A 27,670-nucleotide genomic window follows, 5' to 3' on the forward strand; every position below is an offset into this window, starting at 1 on the left:
AACAATTTAGGCAAGAGATAATGATGGCCTGAAAGGTGATAGCTGTGTGAGTAAAGAAGGGTTCGGGTGCAAAAGCTGTTGTGAAAATAAAATGGCAAGATTTGGCAAATGATTGGATATGTGGGGTAAGGAAGAGTGAAGAGTTGAGGATATCACTAAGGTTATGATCCTGAGAGAGAATGGAAAGAATGGTGATACCTTTGACAGAAATATAAAAGTTCAAAAGAGGTTGGGTTTGGAGGGGAAATTCAACATGTTGAATTTGAGATACATTCATGGGATATCCATTTCAAAACATCTTGGTGATGTGGGACTGAAACTAAGGAGGGATTGGAGCAAGACACATAAATCTGGGAGTCATCAGCATGTTGTTCAGTAGTTTCCAACTCTTCATGAACCTGTGTAGCACTCCAGCACTGTCCATGAGGTTTTCTTGGCAAAGATACTGGTGTGGTTTGCCATTTCCTTCTCCAGTGGATTAAAGCAAATAAAGGGTAAATGAGTCACCCAGGGTCACACAGTTACTGTCTCAGGCTGGATTTGAACTTGGGTCTTCCTGACTCTTCCCTGTGCTGTATGCATTGAGCCACCTTGCTGCCTCCAAAAAAAAAAAAAGTTGTTTGTTGTTGTTGAGTCATTCAATTATGTCTGACTCTTCATGACCCCATAAACCATACTATCCATAGGATTTTCTTGCCAAAGATACTGGAGTGGTTGTCCATTTTCTTCTCCAGTGGCATAGAGATGATAATTAACCCTTGGAAGCTGATGAAGTCAATTTGTAGCACTCTTATCAGAGCTTATGGAAAATAGAGTCACCCCCTATGCAGCAGCCCTCCACAGAGCCCTCTATAACCTCAGACGTTGAGGTAGGCATTGTATCTCATTGCTTCTTAAACCTTAGTGCTTACTGCAGCTCTCCTCAACTCCTAGCAGATGACCGTTGTTTTTGCTCCTCCTCATTTTCCATAGCTCCTGGCTCCTGGTGTGGAATGCTACTGTTACTGTTCTCTAGCTGTCTAGTGAATCGCATTTCTCTGCCAACAACTTTCTACAACTCCCTCCAGATATTACCAATCATATTTAAGGTATTTTTAAGGGGATCTCTCTGTTGGAGAAAGGAGAGGAGAGGGAAAGGAAAGCATTTCAGCATGACAAATAAAGCTTTTAACACCAAAGCCAAATCAGGAGTTTGCCGCTATGAAGACTCTTCTGAATGTAGCTTGGCGTTGACATGGTTACACTTTTCTCAAAATTCACCAGCCACCAATATTTTAGAAGTGGAGGCACTCCATTCTGAAAGAATTCAGGTTAAGGAAAGTGTCAAGAAGGTGAGAGTTGTGTTCTATCTTCTTGTTGATGCCATGTAGACCTGACAGAGTAAAACATTTGTGCTCTTCTAGTCAGAGGAATTCTGGGGTCATGAACTAATTGTTTAATTTCCAATTGAAAATTTACACCTTGGAAATTGGCAGATACTATAAATCAGGGCTCGATTTATTGTTTTGTTGATTGTTTTGACTTAAGAAAGCAATGGAGAAAATGTTTAATAATGTAGATTAAATTTAAAAGTATGTTCCGCATACATTTTTTTTCTGGAGAGCTAGTTGCTAAACATTTGCCAGCACACCACTGCCCCAAGCCTGATTGCAGCTATGGTTTGAATACTAGTTGGGCTGTGACCATGCAAGCAGACTAGAAATGGTCTGAGTGATGATTAGTGAGAACTTCCCACCTCCCTTCCTGTCCTGCCTCTGAGTCAGGGAAAGACATGACTCTGGTAACCACTCCAAGATTCCTTTGTTCTCCTCTCCATGAAGAGGAAAGAGACTGAACTGGGCAAAGCCACTTGTTAAGGAAGATTTTTCCCTTTACCTGAAATAGCAATTTGATTCTTTGCAACTTTTATTCATTGTTCCTAGTTCTATCTTCAGGGGCCAAGTAGGACAAATCTAATACCCATTTCATACCAAAAACACTTTAAATGCTTGAAGGCAGCTGTCATGGTTGTTTTTAACCTCTTCTCCAGGCTAAATTGCTTGAGCTACTTCAACTATTCTTCATATAGTGTGATCTAGAGCCTTTTATCATCCTAGTTGATCTTATCTTGATAATTATCAGCATCCATCCAGGTAGTGCCCAGGACCAGCCAACATGGTAGCAAAGGAGGACGCAGTGCAACCCAGCTCTCATGACAAATACTCCAACAAAGAACTCAGACAAGTGCTAGACCACTTTGTGATTTGGAAATCTGAGGAGAAACCACAGTGGGTCATCTTTCCAGTCCAAGATCACAAATTTGATCCACAAGCAAGTGACCACAGCAGGATCTGTGGATCAAGGGTAGAGTGGATTCTCAGAGCCAGAGTCCAGAATCAGAACAGGCCACGGCATAGAGAGGGAATTAGAATCTTAGAATCAGCACCCTGGGCACAATGGGGTGCAGGGCTGTGCCTTTAATCCTGAAGAGGGGAACTTGGACTTAGTCCTAAGACAAATAGGGCCACAACATTGTCACATCAAAATACCAGATAAGAAAGACCAGCTTCACAGAAAGCTAGTATATTGTACACAAGAAGTACACAGAACTAAGCCCTATCACAAAAGTCCCAGTCTAGGAAGGGTGGCTGGAAGAATAAGTAATGATAAAAAAGAAAAAGAATTATTATGGTGCCAGGGATGTTCAAGAAACAAAACCAGAAGAGGAGAATAATTCCAAAATATCTCCAAGCATAGCCTTAAAGAAAAACACACCTGAGCCACAAGCTAAATAAAAATTCCTAGAAAAAAATGAAGCAAGAGTTTTAAAAAGAATTTAAAATTATGTTATAAATGGAATGAGAGTACTGGAAGAAAAATTGTAAAAGAAATAAAAATATCAAGGATAGAAGTGGAAAGAGAATTAATGACTTAGGACAAGAGTTACAAAACCTTACTCAAGTAACAACTTCCCTAAAAATTGGAATGGATTGAAGAGAAGTTAATGACTTTATGAGACAATGGGAAATAATAAAGCAAAGTCAAAATAATTTTAAAAAATGGAAAACCTAAAGTATTTCATATAGATAACTGACCTGAAAAACAGATCACAGAGAGATAGCTTAACAATCATTGAAATCACTGGGATAAAGTGTTATGGAGGCCTGGAACTGAGGAAGATAAGGACAAAGCTGTTCTATCAAAGTCTAAGGTTCCGTGGGTGGAACTCATTCTCAGGTGAAGAGGGAAAGGAAATGATGGCCAGAATGGAGTAGAGTGGAGGTGGGATAGCTAGAATTGTTCAAGAGGAAGGACAGAGGAAAACCAAGAGCATCTCAGAAACCCAGAGAAGAGAGTATCCAGCAGGAGACGGTGGTTATCAGTGTCAAATGTTACAGAGAGGCCAAGTAAGGAAAGGACTGAAAAAAAAAAAACAATCAGATTCGGCAATTAAGAGAGCACTGCTAACTATGGAGGAGGCTATTTCACTTGAGTACCTGAGGATAGAAGCCAGATTACAAAGGATTAGCAGGTAGAATTCCAAGTATTTTATGTGTATTTTATATATACATATAAATACTATGTATATGTATATATACTATCTATACAGTTGAATGGAATTTTTTTCTATCTCTTGCTGCTGGACTTTGTTGTTAATATATAGAAATGCTGATGATATATGTGGTTTATGTTATATCTTGCAACTTTGCTGAAGTTGATAATTATTTCAACTAGTTTTCTAGTTGATTCTCCAGTGTTCTCTGAGTATATCATCATATCATCTGCAAAGAATGAAAGTTTTGTTTCCTCATTGTCTATTCTAATTCCTTCAATTTCTTTTTCTTGTCTTATTGCTGTAGGTAGCATTTCTAGAACAATACTGAATGATAATGAACATCCTTGCTTCACCCCTGACCTTACTGGAAAGGTTTCTAGCTTATTTCCATTACACATAATACTTGCTGATGATTTTAGATACACATTACTTATCATTATAAGGAAAGTCCCATTTTTTCCTATACTTTCCAATGTTTTAAATAGGAATGAGTATTGTATTTTGTCAAAAGTATCTATTGAGATAATCATATGATTTTTGTTGGTTTTGTTATTGATATAGTCAGCCTTGCATTCCTGGTATAAATCCCACCTGCTCGTAGTGTATGATCTTTGTGATATATTGTAATCTTCTTACTAGTAATTTATTTAAAATTTTGCATCAATATTCATTAGGTAAATTGGTCTATAGTTTTCTTTCTCTATTTTAGCTCTCTCTGGTTTAGGTATCAGCACCATATTTGTGTTATAAAAGGAATTTGGCAGGTCCCTTTCTTTGCCTATTTTTCCAAATTGCTTATATGGAATTGGAATTAATTGTTCTTTAAATGTTTGATGGAATTCATTTCTGAATCCATCTGGTCCTGGTGGTTTTTTCCTTAAGGAATTAATTTATGACTTGTTTAATTTCTTTTCTAAAATGGGGTTATTTAAGTATTCTGTTTTCCTCTTCTGTTAATCTGGGCAGTTTATATATTTTATAAATATTTATCCAGTTTGTTTAGATTGTCATATTTATTGACATGTAATTAAGCAAAATAATTCATAATAACATTTTAATTTCATTTCATTGGTGATGAATTCACCTTTTCATTTTTTTATACTGGTTATTTGGGTTTTTTTATTGAATTAATCAATGGCTTATCTATTTTATTGTTTTTTTCATAAAACTAGCTTCTAGTTTTATTTGTTAGTTAAATGGCTTTCTTACTTTCAGTTTTATTAATCTGTCCTTTGATTTTCAGGATTTATAATTTGGTGCTTAATTGGAGATTTTTAATTTGTTCTTTTTCTAGATTTTTTAGTTGCATGCCCAAGTCATTGATCTGTTCTTTCTCTATTTTATTGATATTAATACCCTGATAAGACAGACCTTTCCTGCTGATCTCCTAAGTTGTCTTGGGATGGAAAATTATCTCATCCAACCTTTTGTTAGTTCTGCTGGTCTAAAACTCAATTTGAGTTGTTTGGAGGGAAATTTGGATGATTTCAACTGAGTACTTCCCTACTAAGGCATCTTGCTCTGCCTTCCCACCCCAACACCATTTTTAATCATTTCAAAACTTTGTGGACTAAAAAAAATGGAGTTGTCAATAGTAGAAAAAGGGAAATAAGGGGGAACTTATTTGAAGCAGAGTAAATGATGAGTTTGGTTTTGGATATATTTCAGGTGATGATGGGCCCTTCAAGTGGAGACCTCTGGTAGCCAGTTAGAAATGTAGGTCTGGGGCTCAAGAGTGAGATAAGGAATAGAGAAACAGATTTGAGACTCATCTGTAGGGATAATATAATTAAAAGTGTTTATTAAATAATTACTAAGTAAAGAGCACTGTGCTAGTTCTTTTAGGCATTAGTGGATAATCTCCCTTTTCCACTACTTCTAAGTCTATAGTACTTGGATCTTGGATTCAATATGCACGTACATTGGCTCAGCCCCCATCCCACCTATTGCTTCCTCTTCCTTGATACATATATTTTAACAGTTTCTTAAAATTCGTATCATAGTGAATAAAAACCATTTAACTGAATTATGGGAAGCATGATAATATCAAGTAGCAGACATAGATAGTGTAAAATGTAGCAGATGTCATCACTTTTTGAAGTCAAGGTTTAGTAACCCAGACTAGCATCTGATGTCTCTCCAAATTCTTAATTCCTCAATCCCTAGACTGTAGTCTTATTTTTCCACACTCTTTGTTTTATTTCCATAACATGGGAGGAAAAATTAGGCAGTTACTCAGAGGAAAGACTTAGGTAGCTGACAGTGATTACTGATTAGATTACTGGGAGTCTCAGACAATCCCAAGACGTTGTCTGCTCTTTGTATTCCCTACACTACTAACTTGACTTGACAAGATGAAAATGAAGCTCCCCCAGGCTATTTCAGAATCTCATAGGTGTAGGAGCAAGAACACTTTTTTTTTTCATTTTGACTAGAAAAGACACAGCTGACCAAGCACCCTGCTCACAGCAGCCAGTTTCTCTGTCTCTGTCTGTCTGTCTGTCTGTCTCTCTCTCTCTCCCCTTAGTTGGCTAACCAACATGGCACCTATGTTATAAGTATTTCAGGAAGAAGGATAATACCACATCAGAAGTGCCCCACCAGTAACAGTCATTGGGAAAATTCACCCGGATAAATTCAGGGCTACATCCAATCAGGCCCATCTTACATAGGTAAAATCCTATTAATCTCTCAAAGGAACTTATTATCTAGTAGGGAGATCACAAAAATGTAAGAATTAGCAAATCAACTGTCATGTGCTAGTTGAAATCTTGAGAGAAGATTGCCAAAGAGAGCACAGAGAGGGTGTGGTGAGGAAAATAGAGTTAGGATAATAGTTCAATAGAATAATAGAATAATAGTGGTAGCAGGGTCCAGAAAGTGTCTTCTTTTGCTCGGGCTTACACCTGAGTTGGGTCAGTTAAATTGTTTCATTCTCAGCCATTGTAGCAACTGAGGAAACCATGCATCCAAATTGGCAAGTTGTTGGTATTAAATAGTTTTAGTGGAAACAAACAGATTTTAAGAATCTACTTTTCTAACTCTTCCACTGATTTTGCAACCATAATCTGCCTGCAATAAAATAAATTATTAATATTATCGAATTAGAGAACTTTAGCCATAGGAAGAACTTTCATGGTCATCCAGTCCAACTCCCCATTCTATTTCAGGATTCCTGAATATGGTACTTCATTAGAGCACAAAATTGAGAGAGAACCTACATTATATTCACTGGGAAAAAATATAACTATAGTAATAGTCTGCCCATTTCTCCACCTCATGGGACAGAGAATAGACTTACGGAAACCTTTAAAGGGATGCCTCCAGAGCTCTAACTAGGGCAGAATAACTGTTTTGTCCCAAGACACCAATACTTAGAAGGAGCCAATAGTATTTACATTCCTTCAGCAAGCACATTGAAACAAATAAACTTTGCACCTTGTCAACAAGAATAGTGAGCTATCAGAAGGTATGCTTCTTTCTTTACCCTTGCAACCATACCCACTCTCATCTAACTTCCCCCACATCCCAGCAGCCTTCACAGCTGCAGCTTTGTTATATTCTGGGAACTGTACGCATGGGGCATTGTGCCCTCCTATTACCTCTCCTCTAGTGAATTTATCTTTAAAAGTTAGTTCTAGAGTATGTTTCATGCTTGCTCGCCCTAGATGTATTTTAGGAAGCTAGCTTTGGGCACCAAAATGGTCAGTTACAACACTAAAGTCTCCCACAAATTTACTTAAATTCCTCCTGGGACAAAGGAGCTCTTTACAAACTTCACCCTTCTACATTTGAAATTGGGGTTGTCCTAAAGGACAGAGGAATGGTCCCCAAGGACCAGCTGCTCAGTGCAGAGAGAAACCCAAAGAGAAGTGCTAGAGTTAGTAACTCCAAAGACTGCTGCTTTGGTTAGAGAAATCCTGGCCCTCCTCTCACCCCTTCTCCCCCACCCCAGTCTGGGTGTAGGCTGGGCTCCAGGACAGAAAATGGAAGGAGATAAGAACATTCTTCTCCCTTTTGCACAAGGAGAGTAAGTATCTAAGTTCAGTGTCTGGGCTCCTTTTTGCAACATCACAAACATACATTTTATATATGAACATAAACTATTTTAAACATGAACATTAGCGACCCTGGAACAAAAGCCCTTTTTAGCAAGACAGTTAATGGCAGAATAGAAGAGATTAAATCGTGCAAAAACTCTTGTTTTTAAATAAAATTATATTTAGTCAAAAGCTACTTGTGTGGGATATGTCTTCAAATCAAATATTGTTGCCATTTGCCAGAGAAAATGTACTTTAATTCCTTCATGCCAAAGAATTTCCGGAACTTTGTATAATGAAACTAGAATAATTGAGCCACTTGTTCATTACAAAGCTCTCTAGTTGAATACTAAAAATTCTTCAGGGCCTGAGTAGGCATAGAGTGAATTAACAACATTCTATTTGATAAGAACCCTTAATATTGAGACAGGTCACAAATAATTTACAATAGACTTTTTGTAAAGAGATACTTAATGTTTTTTTTTCCTCTAGTAGAGAAGGATGATACTTGATTCCTTATTTGATAGAGCTATTACAAAGTTAACTGAATCTTTCTTTTAGTCTAGTCTTTTCCCCTTCAACTCAAATCAATTCTTTCTCCGAGACAAGTCAAAATCAGAAGAGTTCAAGGCTTTCTGAAAAATACCAGACAATGGGATCAAAAGTGGTAAAGTCCCTAACAATTCTGGTTATTATGAAACATTCAAATGTTTGCCATTATGTAGGCATGACATTCCAATTTAGAATTGATTTTTTTTGGTGTGATTTGAACCAGCTTTTTTACATAATATAGATGCAACCTGAAGCCATGTGGTGGAATCTTGCATCAGTAAAACCTCAGAAATAGTTGAATAGCACCTAAAAATATAAATTACTCAGATTATTGGGGTGAGGAAATTTTCTGAGGCTTAGAACTCCACAAAAAGGGTGAATTTGTATGCTATGCCATTTTGTGCACATATGTTTAGCATTGATATTACTTCATTGTCTATGGTTATTTTAAGCAAAATGTAGTTTCTCTGCTTATCCCTTTTAATGAGGTCTATTTTTGCTTTTGCTTTGTCTAAGATCATAGTTGCTACCCCTGTGTTTTTTTAACCTCAACTGAAGCAGAATAGATTCTGCTCCAGCCCCTCGCCCCACGCCATGCCCCCCTCTGCCCCTCCCCCTTACCTTAACTGTGCATATCTCTGTCTTTCAAGTATGTTTCTTGTAAACAACATATTGTTGGATTCTGATTTCTAATCCATTCTGCTATCCACTTCTGTTTTATGGGTGAACTGATCCCATTCACATTCACAGTTATGATTACTAACTGTGCATTTTCCTCCATCCTATTTTCTTTTATTTATCCTTCTCTCCTTTTTTATCCTGTCCCTCCTCTAAAGTCTGTTTTGTTTCTGATCACTGCCTTCTTTTATCTATCCTCCCTTTTATCACCTTCCTCCTTTTATCTTATCCCCTTCCCCTCCTACTTTCCTATTGAGCAAGAAAGATTTCTATTACCAATTGAGTATGCATATATATTTTCCCTGTTTGAACCTATCTAGAAATGAGTAAGGTTGAAGTATTGCATATCCCCCATCATTTTCCCCTCCACCATAAAAGCTTTTCCTTTACATCTTTTATATATGAGATAATTTTCCCCGTTCTTCTCCTCACTTCCCCCTTCTACCAGGGCATCCCTCTTTCTCACCTATCCATTTTTTTACAACATCCCAACATAATCAACCCCTTTCCACATCCTCTTTCTATGCAGAATCCCAACTGTCACAATAATTACAAAATTTTTAGATATATATTCTTCCCACATAGAAAGATAAACACTTAACCTTATTGAGTCTCTTATTATTTCTCTTTCATAGTTACCTTTTTATGCTTCTCTTGAGTCTTGTATTTTAAAGTCAAATTTTCTATTCAGCTTTGAGCTTTTCATTAGGAATGCTTGAGAGTACTCTATTTCATTAAATATCCATTTTTCCCCTTTGAAAGATTGCAGTCAGTTTTGCTGGGTAGGTTACTCTTGGTTGTAATCCTAGCTCTTATATCTTCAAAATATCATATTCCAAACCCTTTGATCCTTTAACATGGTAGCTGCTAAGTCTTGTGTGATCCTGACTGTGGTTCCACAGTATTTGAATGGTTTCTTTCTGGACACTTGAGTTATTTTCTCTTTGACCTGGGAGCTCTGAAATTTGGCTATAATGTTTCTGAAAATTTTCATTTGGGGTTCTCTTTCAAGAGGTCATCAGTGAATTCTTTCCATTTCTATTTTACCCTCTGGTTCTAGGATATCAGAGAAGTTTTCATTAATAATTTCTTGAAATATGATGTCTAGGAACTTTCTTTGATGATGGCTTTCAGGTTGTCCAATACTTCTTAAATTATCTCTCCTCAATCAATTTTTCAGGTGAGTTGTTTTTCACATTTCCTTCTATTTTTTTATTCTTTCCATGTAAAGTCTCAAGTTATCTTTCCATAATAAAAGTGGGGCATGGCAGAAATTCACTGCTTGATCTATTCTATTGTTTCTTGATGTCTCATGAAGATTCTAACTTCCATTTTCCCAATTATGATTTTTAAGTAATTATTTTCTTCAGTGAGCTTTTGTGCATTCTGTTCCATTTGGCCAATTCTGCTTTTTAAGAAGTTATTTTCTTCAGTATTTTCGTGTCTGTTTTACCTAGCTATTAACTGTCTTTTCATAATTTTCTTCTTTTGTTCTCATTTGTTTACCTAATTTTTTCTCTACTACTGTTATTTGATTTTGAAACTCATTTTTTAGCTCTTCCAGGAATTCTTGTTGGGCACTGTTCAAGTCACATTTTTCTTTGAAGCTTTACTTGCAGCTGTTTTGACTTGTCTTCTAAGTTTATATCTTGATCTTTCCTGTCACAGTAGTATCTTTTTATAGTCATATTATTTTGCTGTTGTTGTTTGATCATTTGCCCACCCTATTTCTTGATCTTGAACTTTATGTTAAAGTTGGTTTCTGCTCCCAGTATGGGGATCAGTATGTGTGTAGGGTACATCTCAAGTTTCGGGCTTTTCACACTGACATATTGAGAGCTAGTTCTAGGGGTTTGGAAGTTTTTGGTGTTTCCAAGGTGGTGTGATCTAGGGAGAGGTGTGGTCACTGCTTTCCTGGTCCACACTCTGGTCCTTGTGGAGGAAGGGCCCCTACTCCCTTGGAACAGGAGGTGATACTGTTTCTTAAAGTCCCTGATCTCTTGTGACCAAAAGCGATCCTGCTCTTGCTCCCACTTGACCGAAAGTGTTCCTCTTTGCTCTTGAATGATGATCCAGAAGTGGATACAAGTAACGATATTGCCAAATGATATCTGGTGCTGTGTCTAGTGCTAGAACAGGGGTTCCCTATAATCTCTCTCTGACCAGTTACCAGGTTTTCTGACCATCTCTGGCTTGAGTGCTCCCAAAATCCACTGGTGTTTCATCCACATGGACTCAGGCTAACCTCCATTCTTGTGTCATAGATCTCTCTTTCTAACCTCCTAGGATATCGTGGGCTGGAAGAAAGTCTCACCCTGACCTTATGTTGGCTCTGCCACTCCAGAATTTGGTTTAAGGTCTTTTAAAATTGTTTGGAGGCTAGTGTTGGCAGAGATCAGCTAAGTGCTTTCTCTACTCTGCTGTCCTGGCCCCTCCCCTAGAAGTCTCAAGTTATCTTTCCAGAATAGAAGTGGGGCATGGCAGAAATTCACTGCTTGATCTATTCAATTTAACTTTAAGAAAGTCTTTGTGCACATCCAAATTTAAACAGCATTATTTGCTTATTACAGAACTTGGCTTGAATGATTGATTAATGGAAAAGGCTATCACCAGATCTTTGACAAGCCATTGGCTTCAGTCTCCACTGGTTATTTGACATACATTTATCTAATCAACTGTGAACAGATGCAATATGTTAAACCAATGTATAGGTGGCCCCATCTATGTTATGGAAATAACATATTTATCTGACTGGTATTTTCCTGGGCCAAAGAATCCCTGACATAAGTATGCATCTTGTTATTCAGAGTGTATCTTGTTGTTCAGACTGCAATACCCCCCGTCTTTTTAGGGCCAGTGCTCTCCACATTTGGAATCTTTGTTGGATTGAGCTCTCCAAAAAATGAAAAAAAAAAACAAGAAAAAGAGAGGAGGAGGAAGAAGAATAGGAAAAGGAGGAGGAGGAGGAGGAGGAGAAAGAGAGAGAGAGAAACAGATTTTTAGCATAGTACATGACACATAGTGAGCACTTAATAAATACTTACTGATTGATTTAATGGGATCTAGCAAATACATAGGTTATCACATGAATTCTCAGCACAGAAAAAAACATACAAATGCACCAAAATGACTTTGAAGTATACAATATAATACTTAACACTAGCCCTAAATCATAAGCCTGAATTAAACTATGGGATCCTCCCAGAGAAAATGCTCCCAAAGCTCCTCTAGAAATTTCTAGAGACTCCAAAGAGTAACTAATTACTTGAGCCTTTGGGGAATTAATAACTTTGCAAATACTCCCAGACATATGGTATTGCAGTGCTTAAAGGACTTTGAATTTTATTATGACATGGTAAACCCTATGATTAATGTGTCTATTAAAAAAGAGAGATAGAGATTCTGGCTGGCTATATCTTGGCTTTGATGCTAGAGATGGCATTATGTAACTTCAGTGAGAGATAGGCAAGGATGAATCCCTCTCATATCATTATGATCTTGCAGCTAATTCATTGGGACAGCAACTAGGAGAGCTTGTTGATCTATTCCTGGCTACCTTTGCCCTGGCTACCTTTGCCCTCATCTGTTCTTTCCTGGTCTTAGGCAAATGAAAATCCTGACATGGATATCTCTAGTATTAGAGGCAACCTTGTGAGTTCAGCTGGTCCAAAGGACCTGGATCCCATGGGGAGCTGGCTGGTAGGAGTGGACTCGTACATCAGTGAGGTTGGCCACTGACAAGAGAATGGGCCCAAGCCTAGCCATTCAATCAGCAAAGTTATAAGGACAGTACCATACTGAGGTGACATGCAAAATGCCCATGTGGCAGTACAGCAAACTACTTCATGTTCTGATGAGTTTTAACAATCAACTTCCAAGCAGATTGTAACAGCACTTATAAGTTGTTACTGAATTCTGTTAGTACGTGCTTGTAAGTGTTCTATGTTTATCATTCCTTTTGTATGTAGGAATAAATTACCTGTCCCACATCTAATTCATATTGTACATTGAGTACCTTTTTACTCTCTTCTTTTGGGAAGGCCCTAGACATGATCTATAACTTAAACTTGAAGCAGTTTTTCCCTAGTTACACTAATGTAGGGGACTTACAAACTGTGGAATGTGAGGGAAAAAAAACTTCATCAAAATAGAACCCAGTCAGACCACATATCTTGGTACAAAATGGGGAGTGGACCAGTACCCTAGATCCTGTGGGTTCAGTAGCAGTTCCTCAAGGTTAGATAAACATGTATAGAATGTATACACAATAATTACAAGGTAGTTTCAAGAGTACATTAGCAGCTTCATTTGGGGGGAAGTTGATCCCATTAGAAATCAGGATGTCATCTTTCCACTCCATCAGATAGGGTTCTTTGTGTTCGTCTGTATTTCTGGTTATTATACACTGTCCACCTCTCAAATTTCAAATACCCAGAGGGTACTCTGGTGTCAGGTATAATTATAATATTGCCAAGGATCCTTGAATAGACAGGCTCCTGACACCATAGTGTAGGGATGACAGGCACTTATTTATCCCTAGGAACTCTTAGCAGGTCTAACAAGTACTTCAAAGAATGGGAATGTGCTTCCCATGCATTCCACAAGGGTCCTAGGGAGGAGTTGGGAGAGAGGATCCCAAATTATGTCTGTAAGCAGTCAAAGCACTAACCTTTGGGGTAACCAGAAATACATCACAGGGACTTTGGAGGTATTCTAAGGGTCTCTGAATGAGCCAAAATATTTGATCACTTCAATTCCACAAGTAGGTCAAATTAGTTTGGGATGAGATACAAGCAGGAATGACTTAATAATATGTGGCAACGGAATGGAAAATATAGGATGTGGACAGACCCTAAGGGTTTTAGTAGGTTGCTGGTCAAGACTTCACATTCCATATGGCAGGTAGAGGAGATAGGTTAATGGCATGGGGCTCTGAATTAAATAAATCATAATAGGCCAGTTCAGATGGTCAGAGGAAAAACATTCAGCCAGTTTGATCAACACAAATGACTAAGAGCTAAAATCAAATGCTGAATGGGGTTTTGTGGTTGCATCTCAAACCATTCATTTTACTCTTGAGACTTCTCATTTCATTCCATGTCAACACAGCTCCAATCTTTTTTTTCAGTCCATGAAAAAGTAAGCCACAAAACTATCCTTGAACCTGCTTTGAGACTATCTGACTACACAGACCTCCTGAATTGAAGCAAATATAAGTTGTGGCACTTTTTTCCCCAAATAAGCTGACTTAAGTAAAACCTGAGTTTAGGCTATAATTTGTGTTATTTTCACTGAATACCCAAATATTATTTTTCCTTTAAAAAAATACCTTATTTTAAAAGTGTGGTCTTGTAGTTAGGAACAGCCTATAATCAGGTGAACGTGCTAGGTATTTAAAGTAATGGTGTCTGCTTAGAGTTGTGACCTGTTCATCTCCCTTACACAGAGGATTCAATTCCCCTTAGCTCTAGTTTAGGGATTAAATCTGAAGTTGTAATTGCTTTTTTTTTTTTTTTGTCTAGCATCATGTAGGCTAAAGGCCCTTAACAGTCAGCAACATATCTTAAGCATAGACAAAATAAGTATTTGCCTAATCCACGACCTTGGGTTATATAGAGATTCAGAAGACTCATATTGAAAGCATTTTGTAGTGTCTCTTCATCTACCCTAGGGTCTCTCCACCCTTTCTGGTGCCTTCTTTCTGAAATTATCTTCCATTTACCTTTTATGTCTTGTATATATCTAGTTATTTACATTATTATCTCCCCATTAAAATGTGAGCTCCTTAAGGGAAGGGTTAATGTTTTTGCCTTTTTTTGTATCCCCAGTGCTTAGCATGGTGCCTGGCACATAGTTGTTGTTTGTCCTTTGTTTTCAAAGTGCGCCAATAACATCACAGAGTGATGTATTGACTTATGCGTGAATTGGATTTAAGTGAGGCAGAGCCTCATAAAGTCATCAGCCTCACTCCCCTTTCCAGAGTCACTGAAAGCCAGTGGCAAGAGAAAAATCAGAATGACTGGTGATGGCCTGGGATGCAGTGGGTAACCTTGACATCTTTGTTATCTGACCAAGCTCTAAGCACTCCACAGTGCCAGCTTCAGCTGCCTTCATGGCCATTGGAACAAATTATTTTTATCTGCCCATTCTGCCAGGGGAAGTCTTCACATACTTAGGGTTGACAACCCCATAATTCACTATCTGGTGCATTGCCCTTTGGTTACCCTCAACCTGGTTTAGCCTGACTGTTTACCAGGCTGTGTCCACTGCACATGCTACACTTTCTTGGAGCCCCAGGTAAGAACTGAGTGTCAGGCGGGCACCAAAAGTGGATAAGCAGCCCTGAAAAGGACTTGGCAAGCCTTCCTTCAGAGGTGCTAGTCCTCCTTAAATACTCATACATCCCCTGGCACATAGTAAGCACTTTGTAAATACTTGTTGACTGATTAGTGGAATATGCAGAGAGGTCCAGAAGAAACATTGTTAAGTTGGGGAAGAAAAAGTAAATACAAAGCAGGAGAAGGGTATTTTTTCCTATTGAATGGTATTACTCCTATATCTGGGGCTGGTTGATAACTTCAGCTAGTTTTCTAGTACATCAGGATGAGGGGAAAATATGAACTAGAATACATCCTTTACTGAATTATTTATTTCACCCGTGGAGTCAAGATAATTCATGCAAGTTATTCCTTCCTTGTTCATTTATACAAAACTTCTAAATGGCTTATTTATGAAATACCGCATGGCCATTTGTCCAGGAAAGTGACTTTTCATTGACCCAAATGTTGCTTAAGAGCCAATGATTGTTGGCCCACTTGAACTGTTGCTGGGCTGAGCCAGCAAGACTTAGCGCAGGAATAGGGAGAGAGGAGTAAAGAGAAGTGGTAAATAGCCAGCTCAGGGTTGGGTAGCTGGGGCTTCCCAGCTAGAACAACAGTAAATCCCTGGTCACAAAGAAGATATTTTTCTGTGGTAGTTGGCAGGAAGTGCTGAGGTGGAGGCCGCTGTGGTCAGAACCCACATGAGCCAGCTCTGCAGGTTTCCCAGAGCCAGCAAAGGCATTTTCTGACTGTGTCCATCCTCTGCTGTGGAGGGATCATTAGAAAGATCCAGAAGATTGCTGCCAACCAAGACCACCCTTCCTCCCTTCTCCCCACACATTCCCCTCCATTATTAGACCCACTGTTCTTGGTGGCTTCTCTTTGTCTGACCAAAGACAAGACTTCCTGCCAATACAATGGCGCCTTCAGTACCCTGAACTTACATAACTTTTTCTGGTAAACAGATAAACAGACACCCCCCTGCAAAGACAAAGACAATTCATTCACATAAGCCACTACCCAGCTGACAGATGTTTCAGCCTTCATATGCTACAGGCTGAGTGGGTATACCAGTGACCTAAAGGTGAAAGGCTCTGTAACCCATCATCATCCTCCAGCTGGCCAATCTCTCTCCAGTGTCATCCAAGAATTTTGACATTTTGCCTTTCCTCCCTACTCCTGCCTCCACAGTACTTAGCTGCTCTTCGGACCAATATTTCCCCAAAGCCTCCCTTTATGTTTTGGCCACAAACTTGAAAATCCAGGGCATGTAGCTACAGCTGTTTTGTAGCAGCTGCTAAATTATAACAGATTCAAACATCTGGGAACCCAAGTGTACACTTTCAAAGAAAATATCCGTAAGAGACCTTTTCATATGTCTTGAACTTCAATGATAAATTCCTTTTGGCAACTTCAGAATTCAGAAGCCAAGTGTAAGCCTCATAATTTAGCTAGAGACTTGAAACCATGCCAGATGAAGATTAAAACTTAAGAGGAAGTGACTGCTGTCTTCAAATGTCTGGAGTTGTCATTCCAAAGAAGGTTAGATTTATTCTGCTTGGCTCCTAAGGGGAGGACCAGGATCAATGAGTGGAAATTACGGAGACAGATCTTGGCTCAATATGAGAAAAAGGTCCTTAACAATTGAAACTGCCCAGAATTGGAATGTAATACCATGGGAGGTAGTAAGTTTCATGTTCCTAGAGAGTCTGCCTCTCCTTAGGGATGTCATAGAATGGATTGATACATTAGGCAGGAAGTCGGACAAGATGACCTCTGAGGTCTCCTTCAACTATAAGATTTTGTGATTCTATATGTTCAAATACTCAGTCGTTTCTCCACTGGGTATGGGTAAGATGTGCCTGGAAATTCTCAATAATGATTTTAAGTAGATTACCACTAGGGAATAGTAATAAGAAAAGATATCTTCATGAAGATGAGAGAGAGGGTACTCCAGGGAGTTAGCTCCTGGAGGAGACATGAGGAAATGGGATCAAGGCCATAAGTAGAGGGGTTGGCCTTGGTAAAAAGAATGGTCACTTCTTTATCTAGTATAGGGTTTCTTAATGTGGGGTGCATGACTTAAAAAGTGTTTTTTTTTTAATCACTTCATTTCAACATAATTAGTTTCCTTGGTCATCCTATGTATTTTATTTTATTCATTTAAAAACAGTATTCTGAGAAAGGGGGCCACAAACTTCATCACATTGCCAGATGAGTCCATGAGCACAAAAAATTGTTAAGATGTTTTGACATAGAGCAAAGAAGGAGAAGATGGGGGATGATTAGAGAGAATTCTTTTTCAGGCACCAATTGTAATAGATGGACACTGAGATCCATTCCAACTCTGAAATTCTGTGCTTCTGGAACCTCAACATTTTATTCACTTCTAGTGATTTTGAAGCCCCCAAAAAAATTACTCTGTGCTCATCTCAGCAGCACAAACATTAAAAATAATTTCCTTTTGAGCACTTCAGTATACACTATGCTTACCCCATAAATAATAATTGGCAAAATAACAATTTAATATTAATTATAACATTTAATATTAAAATCTTACAATGTGTCAGGCATCTGACTGTGGTTGTATTTTTAAAAATTAGGTATATCATTATAGGGAACTTCTGGTGAGAAACTTCCTCTCCTTCTGTCATTTATAGTCTTAGAGGGCTACCTGAAGTATTGAGAGGTTTGATGACTTGACCAGGGTCATATAGCTAGTATGTGTCAGGAGCGGGAATTGAACACAGGTCTTCTTTAATCCAAGACCAACTCTCTATTCACTCTGCCATGCTGCTTCTCTTATGAGAGATAATAACTGACTAAATTGAAGTGAGCCTTGTTCTTTGGGAAAAGTTTATCATTCAGTGAAAATATTAACCATGGGACTCTTGCTTGGAAAAAATAAATGGACAATTTGCATAGACTATGAAGCTCAATCTCTACATTTTACTTATAAACTATAATCATGATAATTTGGTTGGACAAACATATCAAGTCCCTACTCTGTGTCAGACACTTTGCTGGATGCTGGGGTAAAGGAAGCAGTGTGCTGGTGAATGTTTAACAACTGGTTTTCCAGGGTGGTAGATAAGGGGAGGGAAATGTACACAAGACATGCTTTTAAGTTTAATTTGCATCATGAACATTTTCTCCATCACTTTCTTAATAATAAAAAAACCAATAAGTCAAGCTCTGGTTTATAGCATTTACCAATTTCTGGCAAATATTCTGGTAAATTTCAGTAAATCTGGTAAATAAGTGCTTATACTGAAAATCTGTAGTTAGCTCTCAGGAGTCTTTGTGAACAGGCTTCAACTTACTACTGTGTAAAGCATATATTTGCTTGGGATTGATGCATAGTCCTTGTCTGATGAGATCTGAGGGATCTGTACTTAGGTAACTATGATAAGAAAGGAATGAGGTAAAAGCAAAGAAAAGGTCCTGGCAAAAAACGATTAGAAATTCCAAGAGGGAATAATCATTTAAAACCCTAGTATTGCCACTTATTGTCAGTTAGGTGGTGCAGTGGATAGAATGTCAGGTCTAGAGTCAGGAAGATTCATCTTCCTGAGTTCAAATCCAGTCTCAGATACTTACTAGCTTTGTGACCCTGGGCAAGTCACTTAACCCTCTTTGCCTCCGTTTCCTCACATGTAAAATGAGCTGGAGAAGGAAATGGCAAACCACTCCATATCTCTGCCAAGAAAACCCCAAATGAGGTTATGAATAGTTAGACATGACTTAAACAACTGAACATCTTTCATTTATTACAGATGAGACTTTGGGTAAGACTTCTAAAAAAATTGAGCAAGCTGGACTTAATAATCTCTAAATTCTCTTTTAGCTCTAAATCCTGTACAAATTGAAAGGGATCCAGGTAACAGAAGAGCTTGGATTCCAAGCTGAAGGTCACAGAATCACATGCCTCAGAGTTGGAAGTCCTGAGGCCAAATACTCCACACACACACACCTGAACAAGAATCATCTGTAACCTACGTGATAAATGGTCAACCAACCTTTGCTGGAAAACCTCCAGTGAGAGGGAACCCACTCTCCCTGAGACATTCCATTTCACTTTGGAAGGCTTGTTGCTTTACTTTTACCTAGCTTAAATTTACTTCTTTGCAACTTCTATCCCTCTTGTTTCCAGTTCTGCCTTTTAAGGTTAGTCATTGGACAAGTATTTATTAAGTGCCTACTGTGTGCCAGGCACAGAACTAAGCACTGAGGATAAAAAGAAAAGAAAAAAAACAACAAATGAATAAATAAAACACTAGAGTGCAAAAAATAAGTCTGTAACGATACTTGCTCTCAAAAAGTCTATTGGGGGGACAACATGTGAGTAACTTCATACAAAGAAGACATATACAGAGTACAGTTGGAGATAATCCACAGAGGGAAGGAACTAGCTTATTAAGAGGGGATCAGGAAAGATTTCTTGTAGAAGGTGGTATTTTAGTTAGGACCTGAAGGAAGCCAGGTAGATCAGGAGACAGAAATTAGGCAAGAGAGAATTCCAGGCATTGGGGACAGCTGGCGAAAATGCCTGAAGTTAGAGATGGCTGAACAGTAAGGAGACCAATGTTATCAGGTGAAGATTACGTGGAAGGAGGGGGAATAAAATGTAAGAAGACTGGAAAAAGTAGGAAGGGCCCTGATTATGAAAGGCTTTGAATGACAGAGGATTTCATACTTTATCCTAGAAGTGATAGGGAATCATTGAAGCCCTGCAAAACATGTTTAATTCCCCTTCAAAGTATGACTGATGTGGAGACCATGGAGAGCTCCCTGTGCATCCACTTCTACTTCTTTAAACAACCCCTTTTTCCTCTTCCTGACAATTGCTTGCCTTTAGAATTTTGTTCTGGCGAGTTTCTAATTCCTCCTGGGCTGACTTTCCATGTCCTATCCTTTCTCTGAACTTCAAGGATAATATGGAAATTGGTTTCACTAGTAAAGGAAAATACTGAAGAGGCACACACTTTGAAATCAGTCCTCCTGGAATCTAGGCTATGTGACAGATCCTACCTGAAGAAAAAAATCCCCTCTACAATATACCTGACAAATGTGCATTTGGACTTTATTCTATGTGCTGTGGCAAATCCTTAAAAGTTTTTTTTTATCTGAGGAGTGATATAACCAGGACTGTGGCAGTGGGGAGGTGAGGGCATGGGTGTCATGAAGACCTGAGTCCAAAACTAGCTTGAAACACTTCCTGGGTAACCTTGGAAAAGTAATTTATCCTCTACTGGTCTCAGTTTCCTCATCTATAAAATAGGGATAATAATTGCACCTCCCTCCCAGGGTTGTTATAAGGGTTATAAGAGATAATAATTATAAAGTGCCCAACACAGTGCCCAGTACATAGTAATATGTTAGATATAGATGTTGACTATTATTATTAGCAGTACTGGGTTTGAGGGGGAGAAGCTGAAGGCAGGGGGACCATTTAGGGGACTGTTGCAAGTGTAAAAGTTTTGTGCAGTGGCAGTGAAAATGGCAAGAGATGAATGCAAGAGACATAGTACAGGAAAAATTAACAGGACTTAATGACTTTAAGGGGGGAAGATAGTGAAGCCAACCAACCTTCTCTGGGCTTGGCATGAGGCTTTGCATGGTACAAGAACCAAAAGAATAGTAATGATAATGTTGGTAATGGACAAATGGGCCCATAGATAACTCTTTTGCCTTACAGAGGAATGTAACTGTACACAGGTTCACATTGACATTTTCACAGAATTAGTTCATGACTAATTTGAGCATTTCAGATCTAAATTGGTCACATCTTGAGCAGTTCATTGTAACGCCCTGAAAAGGCTTCTCTTCTCCAGTGGATACCAGCGCTTTAATAATAACAGAGACAGGAGGCAGACATAGGCCAACTTTTAAAGACATTCTTTAAATGTAAATTTTGTTATCAAGAGAGTATGCCCAAGTACAAAGTTCTAAAGCAGAAAGTTATAAATTATCCCTCATTGGTCATCCATCAAAATGCTTTTCTGTACATCCTTATTCAATAACCCTGTGAGCTTAGAGCTACTAGACTTCTCAAAATCCCTTGTAACCGAACCATACAAGGAAGGACATTGGGGAAAGTGTTTGTGTCGATCCTTGTTTCTCTGTCAATATATATAAGATACATTGAGTTATGAGTGTCTACCTATTCTACACCAAACTATGTTAAGTATCATTGACCCACAATCCCAGACCTTGAATTAGATAGTACTTGAGCTGGATTATGTTCCATTTCACCCTTATATTTCACATGATACAATGGAAAGAGTGATGGATTTGGAGTCAGAGGACCTCAGATCAAATCCTGACTCTGCCATGTACTATGTATAATCTTGGGCAGGTTGGTTAACTTTTCTAGGCCTCAGTTTTTTAATCTGAAAAATGAGAGAATTGGACTAGATGACTTCTAAGATTCCTTCCAACTCTAAATCTATAATTCTATGAGATTTATGACCATTAAAAATGAGTGACACGAACATAATATTTTAAAGTTTGCCAAGCACCATTTGAATCTCACAACAACCCTGTGAAATGGGTGCTACAGGACTATTATTTCATTTTGCAAATGAGGAAACTGAGGCTCACAGAGATAAATTGGTTTTCTCATGTTCATACAATTTATATGAGTGAAAAATAAATTATTAAGTGTTTGTTATGTGCCAGCCACTCTGTAATCCCTGAAGATACAAATACAAAAATGAAACAGTCCCTGCCTCAAGGAGACAGCACATATGGGGGTAGTGGTAGCCAGGGAAGGGAGATTTTGTCTGGGAATTCCTTGGGATGGTTAAGTGGAGCTCTAGGGCAGCCAACTAACCTGCCCCTTCTAGAGGCAATAGTGGTGTTGATTGATTACTATGCCTAGAGAAAGATGTGGAAAGAGGAGTATGGTATGTGAGTGGAAGCGGGGCAGATGGCAAAGTCCTCTGGGTAGATGGCTCTATGGAAGGTGTGATCTGGTCTGGGGCTGTTGAGAGTATGGACCAAGTGACTTTGCACTCATGTCAATCAAGACAGCTCAGGGCAGAGCTGAAAGGATTAATTTCCCTAGGACAGGCAATGGTTTCTGGAGGGTGCTATTTTAGGTAAGAAATAGGCCATTAGAAGGACAGATGGCAAGATAAGACAGATAGTTGACTGGGATGTGGAGCTTGGACCAATCTGAGGTTAGCTAGATTGAGTGCATAGATATAATAAACATCAGAAGCAAGGTTTGAAATCTAGGTCTTCTTGTTTCCAAGTTCAGCACTCTATCCATTTAATCATGTTTCATTTCTATGACCAATGATGATAGATATTTACTCCAAGAACATTGAGTATATTTTGTGTGTTAATGTTGAATTATTTGCATACACAAATCTTCGATTATTTGGGGCTATTTTCCTAAAAGATGGTGCAACATGAACTTATATAAATAATGCTATTTACTTCATTAAAAACTATGGTAATTATTCAGTGTTCTTGTCTCTTTGGGGCTTCTTTTTCCAAGAGACTCTTCTTGATCTGTGGGAGGCAGTGGACAGAGCCCAGCCATGTCTAAAATGTGATAAGTTCATTTCATAAAAGAGCACTTTAGAAATAAAATATTGTCATGGGAATAATTTTGTGTTAAGACCCATGTTTTCTTTGGTACTATAAAACTCCCTCCATGGATAAAATCAGATATTTATTTGGAATTTATACATATTAGTTGGCTGAGGCACTGAGAGGTTAAGTGTCTTGCCCATGATAACTGATGAATGTCAGTTAGTAAATGCCAGAGGTAGAACTTAAACCCAAATCTTCCTGACTCCAGAGTTGGCCCTCTGTCCATTATGGTGCCCCTAAATAAAATTATTTATCAACTAAATTATTTATCAACAAATGAAAAAGGATACTAGAAGATAAGAATGGACTGAATAAAGGGAGATAAACAAGGTATTAAAGATAAACCTTAAGGCTTCTTGCTTTTTCTATGGGTCAGCCCTGCCCACAATCTTCCACAGACCAAGAAAAAAGTTTTTCTTCCTTTTAGGAAATGAAACCCAAGATAGACAAGAAGAGTGAACACTTGCCCCGGTAAGCATTGAAAGGTTGAGTTGGAGTGGGGGGATAGGGGTGGTTATAGAAGTATAGCGGTATAGATCTACCAATTAGAAATTTTGAAGAAGAATACACTTTGGAAGAGATTGTGCCTGGGTAGGTTTCTATAATTTGCTTCTGAGAGCTATATAGTTTGGTGGTTGGAGTCAGGAAGATTTGAGCTCAAATTCTACCTTAGACACTTAGTAGCTGTGTGACCCTGGGAAAGTCACTCAACCTTTCTCTGCCTCCATTTTCTCATTTGTAAAATGGGGAAAATAATTGCCTCCCCTACCTTGCAGGGTTATTGTGAGGATCAAATGAGATGACGTATGTAAACTACCTTGCAGACTGCTACATAAAGATATATATTTTTAAAATGCTTGCTATATAAATGCTAGCTAGTTTTCTTCTGAGAATCATAGAGTTGCAAAATGCCTGAAGGGAGAGGAACACCCAAAAAATGGGAGAAAAGATAGAAAAGGAGAAGGGAGAACATCAAAAATTCAAGCTGTCCATCTGTTATCTGTGCCTTCCTCTTGTTGTATGACTGTCCCCCTGGCTTTTCCAGTTGTACATTTCCTGAGCAATATCTTTTTGTGACTCTTGTGTATGAATCATAATTGGTAATATGCTATTGATGACTTATACCTATCATGCATGGCTCGCCTTTTGGCCACCTGTAACTTTGATCCCTCAGAGAATGTGATATTCCGCAATTCCATGATAGTCCATGATATAGCATCACTAGAAGAATATTATCCTCTTATCTTCATGGGTCTTGCTGTTCTCAGCAAGCAAAAAAGTGGCATAGTTGCTAACTAGCTGTGTGTTCTGTCTAGTCTTGGCCCAAATCCATTGGTCACCAGCTATGGAGCTTCAAAACTCAACAATAGAGAGAAGAGCCCCGAGGACAAGGAGGAGATTGTGATCTGCAGCTGCACTTTGGTGAAGGAGTTTAAAGAGGAGATCTCCCAGAGGTTTAAGGCCTAACAAGACCAGCTTATCCTGATCTTTGTTGGCAAGTTTCTCAAAGATGTAGACATATTCAGTTAGCATGGGATCAAAGATGGGCTCACTGTCCATTTGGCAATCAAGATCCCACAGAAGGCCCAAGATCCTGTTGCTGTTGCCATCCTGCTGCTGCTGCTTCCTTTGCCCCAGACACTGCTTCTGTTCTAGCCCCAACAAGTGTTTCACTCACTGTTCCTACTCAGCCATTTGCCTCAAGCAGCCCTGTCCCTGATGCTGCTATTGGAAACCAGAGGAGCATTGGAGGTGGTCCAACCCCAGGGGCTGGGGATGGGCTTCCTAGTGTCTTGCTTTGGGGGATTCTAGAGCTATGCCTGGGCTCAGCTCATTTCATGGAGCTATAGCAGATGCAGAGGTAGCTGGTGCCCAGACCTAAGATGCTGTCCCAGATCATGGAGAACCCCCTTCTCCAAGACATAATGTCCAACCCTGACCTGATGTGCCACATGATCATGGCCAACCAATTGACACAACCCTGATGGAGAGGGATCTAGAATTGAACCACATGCTCAATAGCCCAGAATTAATGAGGCAGACCATGAAACTGGTTTGAAAGCCTGCCATGATGCAGGAGATGATGTGGAATCAGGACTGGGCCCTGAGCAACCTAGAGAGCATCCCTGTGGGTTACAAAGCCTTGAGCCACATGTACATAGATAACCAGAAACCCATGTTTAATGCTGTTCAGCAACAGTTTGGCAATATTCCTTCTCCTCATTGGCAGGGAACTTTGACAGCTTCTCCTCCCAACCTCTCTGGACTGAGAACAGGAGCCCCTCCATAACCCTTGGAGTCCCTTAGTCCCCATCTTTCAGGCCCCAGGGCCTTTTGGGGAGGGCACTGGAGGCTCAGGTACCAGCCAGGTACACCCACCAGTCTCTAACCCCTCTGGGATCAGTGCAGCTAGCCTGGGGTCAGAGATGGTTCAATAGCCCTGAGATGCAAGGCTTTCTCCAGCAAATTTCAAAGAATCCCACTTAATGCAAAACATAATTTCTTCCCCATACATATGAAGTATGCTGCAGATGCTTGCCCAGAACCCCAACTTTGCTACTTAGATGATAGTGAATGTCCCATTGTTTGTGGGGAATCTCCAGCAGTAGGAGCATTTCTGGCTCCAAACTCCCTGTCTTTCTAGAGCAGATGCAGAGCCCAGACTCACTGTCCATTCTCAGCAACCCCAGGCCATGAAGGCCCTCCATCAGATCCAACAACTGCAGACAGAGGCTCCAGGACTGGTGCCGAGCCTTGGCAATTCCAGGGAGCCCCGGATCCCTCCTCCCCTGAAGGAGCTAATTTTCAATCTCCACAATGGTCCCTGATGACTACATAACCCCCAAGCACAGAATGTTGATACCCTTTCTCTTCCCCTTCCACTTACCTATCCACCCCTACACAGACACAAACACATTCTCCATGTGCTCAAGACCACCAGGGGTTTGTCCAAGTCTGAAGTGACCAGCGCCTTTGGCCTTCCCCTGGGAACTAGAGTTTGTCCCAGAACGGGGCTGAGATTTCTTCCCTGTCCCTCAGGGATATTGTAGGAAAGAGGGTCCTATGTTCTCATTTCAGAGCCATCTCCCCCAAAGAGAAATAGAGGTTTTACCAGTATGGGAGTGAGATGGGAGTAGGTGGTATGCAGAAGTCTTGAAGCCAAATAAGAATGAGCATGCCCCGTTGAAATGGGGCAAGGATATCACCCAACCATCCCCGCCCCCTCACATATACATAATCACCCTGATGCTGACTAGTAGTACACACTTTGAGATCATATGATAGCATTTCAAGTTTGGAAAATACCAAGTGAAGTAGGTTGGTGTGGCTGGAACTCAGAATGCATAAAGGAGAGGGATGTGGAATAAGTCTGGAAAAGGTAAGGCTGGAGTTGAGTTAAGAAGAGCTTCAAATGATAGAATAAGGAATGTGTATTTTTTAATCTTACAAGCAATCAAATGCCACTGAAGATAGATAAATGGTCGTATGTGAGGTGAGGGACAGTGTATGAAAGAGATTAAGATCTGGAGGAGTCAGGGAAGTTTTCATGTAGCCTTAGGACCATAGATTTAAAGGTAGAAGGGACCATTAGAAGCGAAGTGAACTCATTAATTTTACAGATGAGGAAACTGAGGCTCAGAGAGATTAAGTAGAAAAGACTCTTGGCAGTAAAGTTATTTCTTGTTTCTTAGCATTAGATTTTGATCACAAGTTAAGTCATAAGTTAATAAATGACCAGTCCCCTGTTTCCAAATGCTGTGCTTTTCAATGTTAAGAAAAACAAAAACAAGACAACCCTTAAGTGAGATGATTCTGAGTCATTGAAAACTGTAGCAGTTCCAAAACACAGAAAAGGCCAAAGTTTCTCCTGAAGACTCTTAAGGACAAAAAGAGGCTCTGAAGCAGATACAAATGGGTAAAACAAAAGATTCAGCAAACCATGTTGGTGCATTGGAAAGACGATCATGGCTCACGTTCATCTAGCCCTTTGTAAAACACCTTCATACAGCAACCCTGTGAGGTGAACTGTGCAAGTACCCATTTCACAGATGAAGAAACTGAGGTTTGGAGAGGTTCCTTGGCTTGCCCACAAACACTTGACTAGTCAGTGCCATTTGAGACTCAAATTCAGGTCCCCTTTCTCCAGTTCCAGAGCTCTTTCTTTCATCCTGCCTCTGGACAGGAGCTAGGAGATCAAAGTTCTAGTACTTCTTTTTAAATTATTTCTTTTTACCAACTAACTGTGTAGCCTTGGGATGGTCACATTACTTCCCTGGGTCTCCACAATTTCCTGTCAGATGGGAGGGTTGAACTAAAAGGCTAACCCTCTTAAACTCTACCTCTCTCTAAGCTAGTGACTTGTGCACATGACCTTTTCCCAGGCCAAAGTAAGAAAATAATGATAATAATCAAAACCTAATGCTAAGAAACAAGAAACAACTTTACTGCCAAGAGTCTTTTCTATGCTTTTGTAACAGAGCAGGGGCCCAGAGAGAATGGCGACAGCTCAGAACCAAAGATGTGAGTCTCATAGCAACCAGAAAAAAAGAATCTGTATTTCCCCCATTAGCCAGGCACACAGTTTTCAAAGAACCCAAGGAGGCCTGGAATTCATCCCAAGGAAGAATAAGACCAAAAGAAAACTTTGCACTATTGAGAAAAGCATTTTCCATTTTATTTTTAAATTTCCCAATTGCTGAGGAACTAACAGTAATGAGCCATTGCTTCAAATTCAGTGTGGTATCTGAAAGAATCATTTGGGTCCATTTTTCCTTATGCTTATGGATGTAAACACATTAGGCTTCCACCTTCCTGAGTGAGGAATGGGAAAAATAGAATCTTGGAGTCAGAAGAGACCAGAGAAATCATTTAGCTCAAGGGTTCTTAAATTTTCTACATCATAGATCTCTTTGGCAATCTGGTGGAGCCTATGGGCTCCA

At 39.3% G+C, this 27,670-nt stretch overlaps 1 pseudogene; it reads left to right on the forward strand.

The window, feature by feature from the left end:
• The first annotated feature begins 1,151 nt into the window (after nt 1-1,151).
• On the forward strand, nt 1,152-25,558 carry LOC114026999 (annotated as a pseudogene).
• Nucleotides 25,559-27,670: the final 2,112 nt, after the last annotated feature.

The sequence above is a fragment of the Vombatus ursinus genome, unplaced genomic scaffold, assembly GCF_900497805.2.
Source record: "Vombatus ursinus unplaced genomic scaffold, bare-nosed wombat genome assembly UNPS02014848.1, whole genome shotgun sequence".
NCBI lineage: Eukaryota > Metazoa > Chordata > Mammalia > Diprotodontia > Vombatidae > Vombatus > Vombatus ursinus.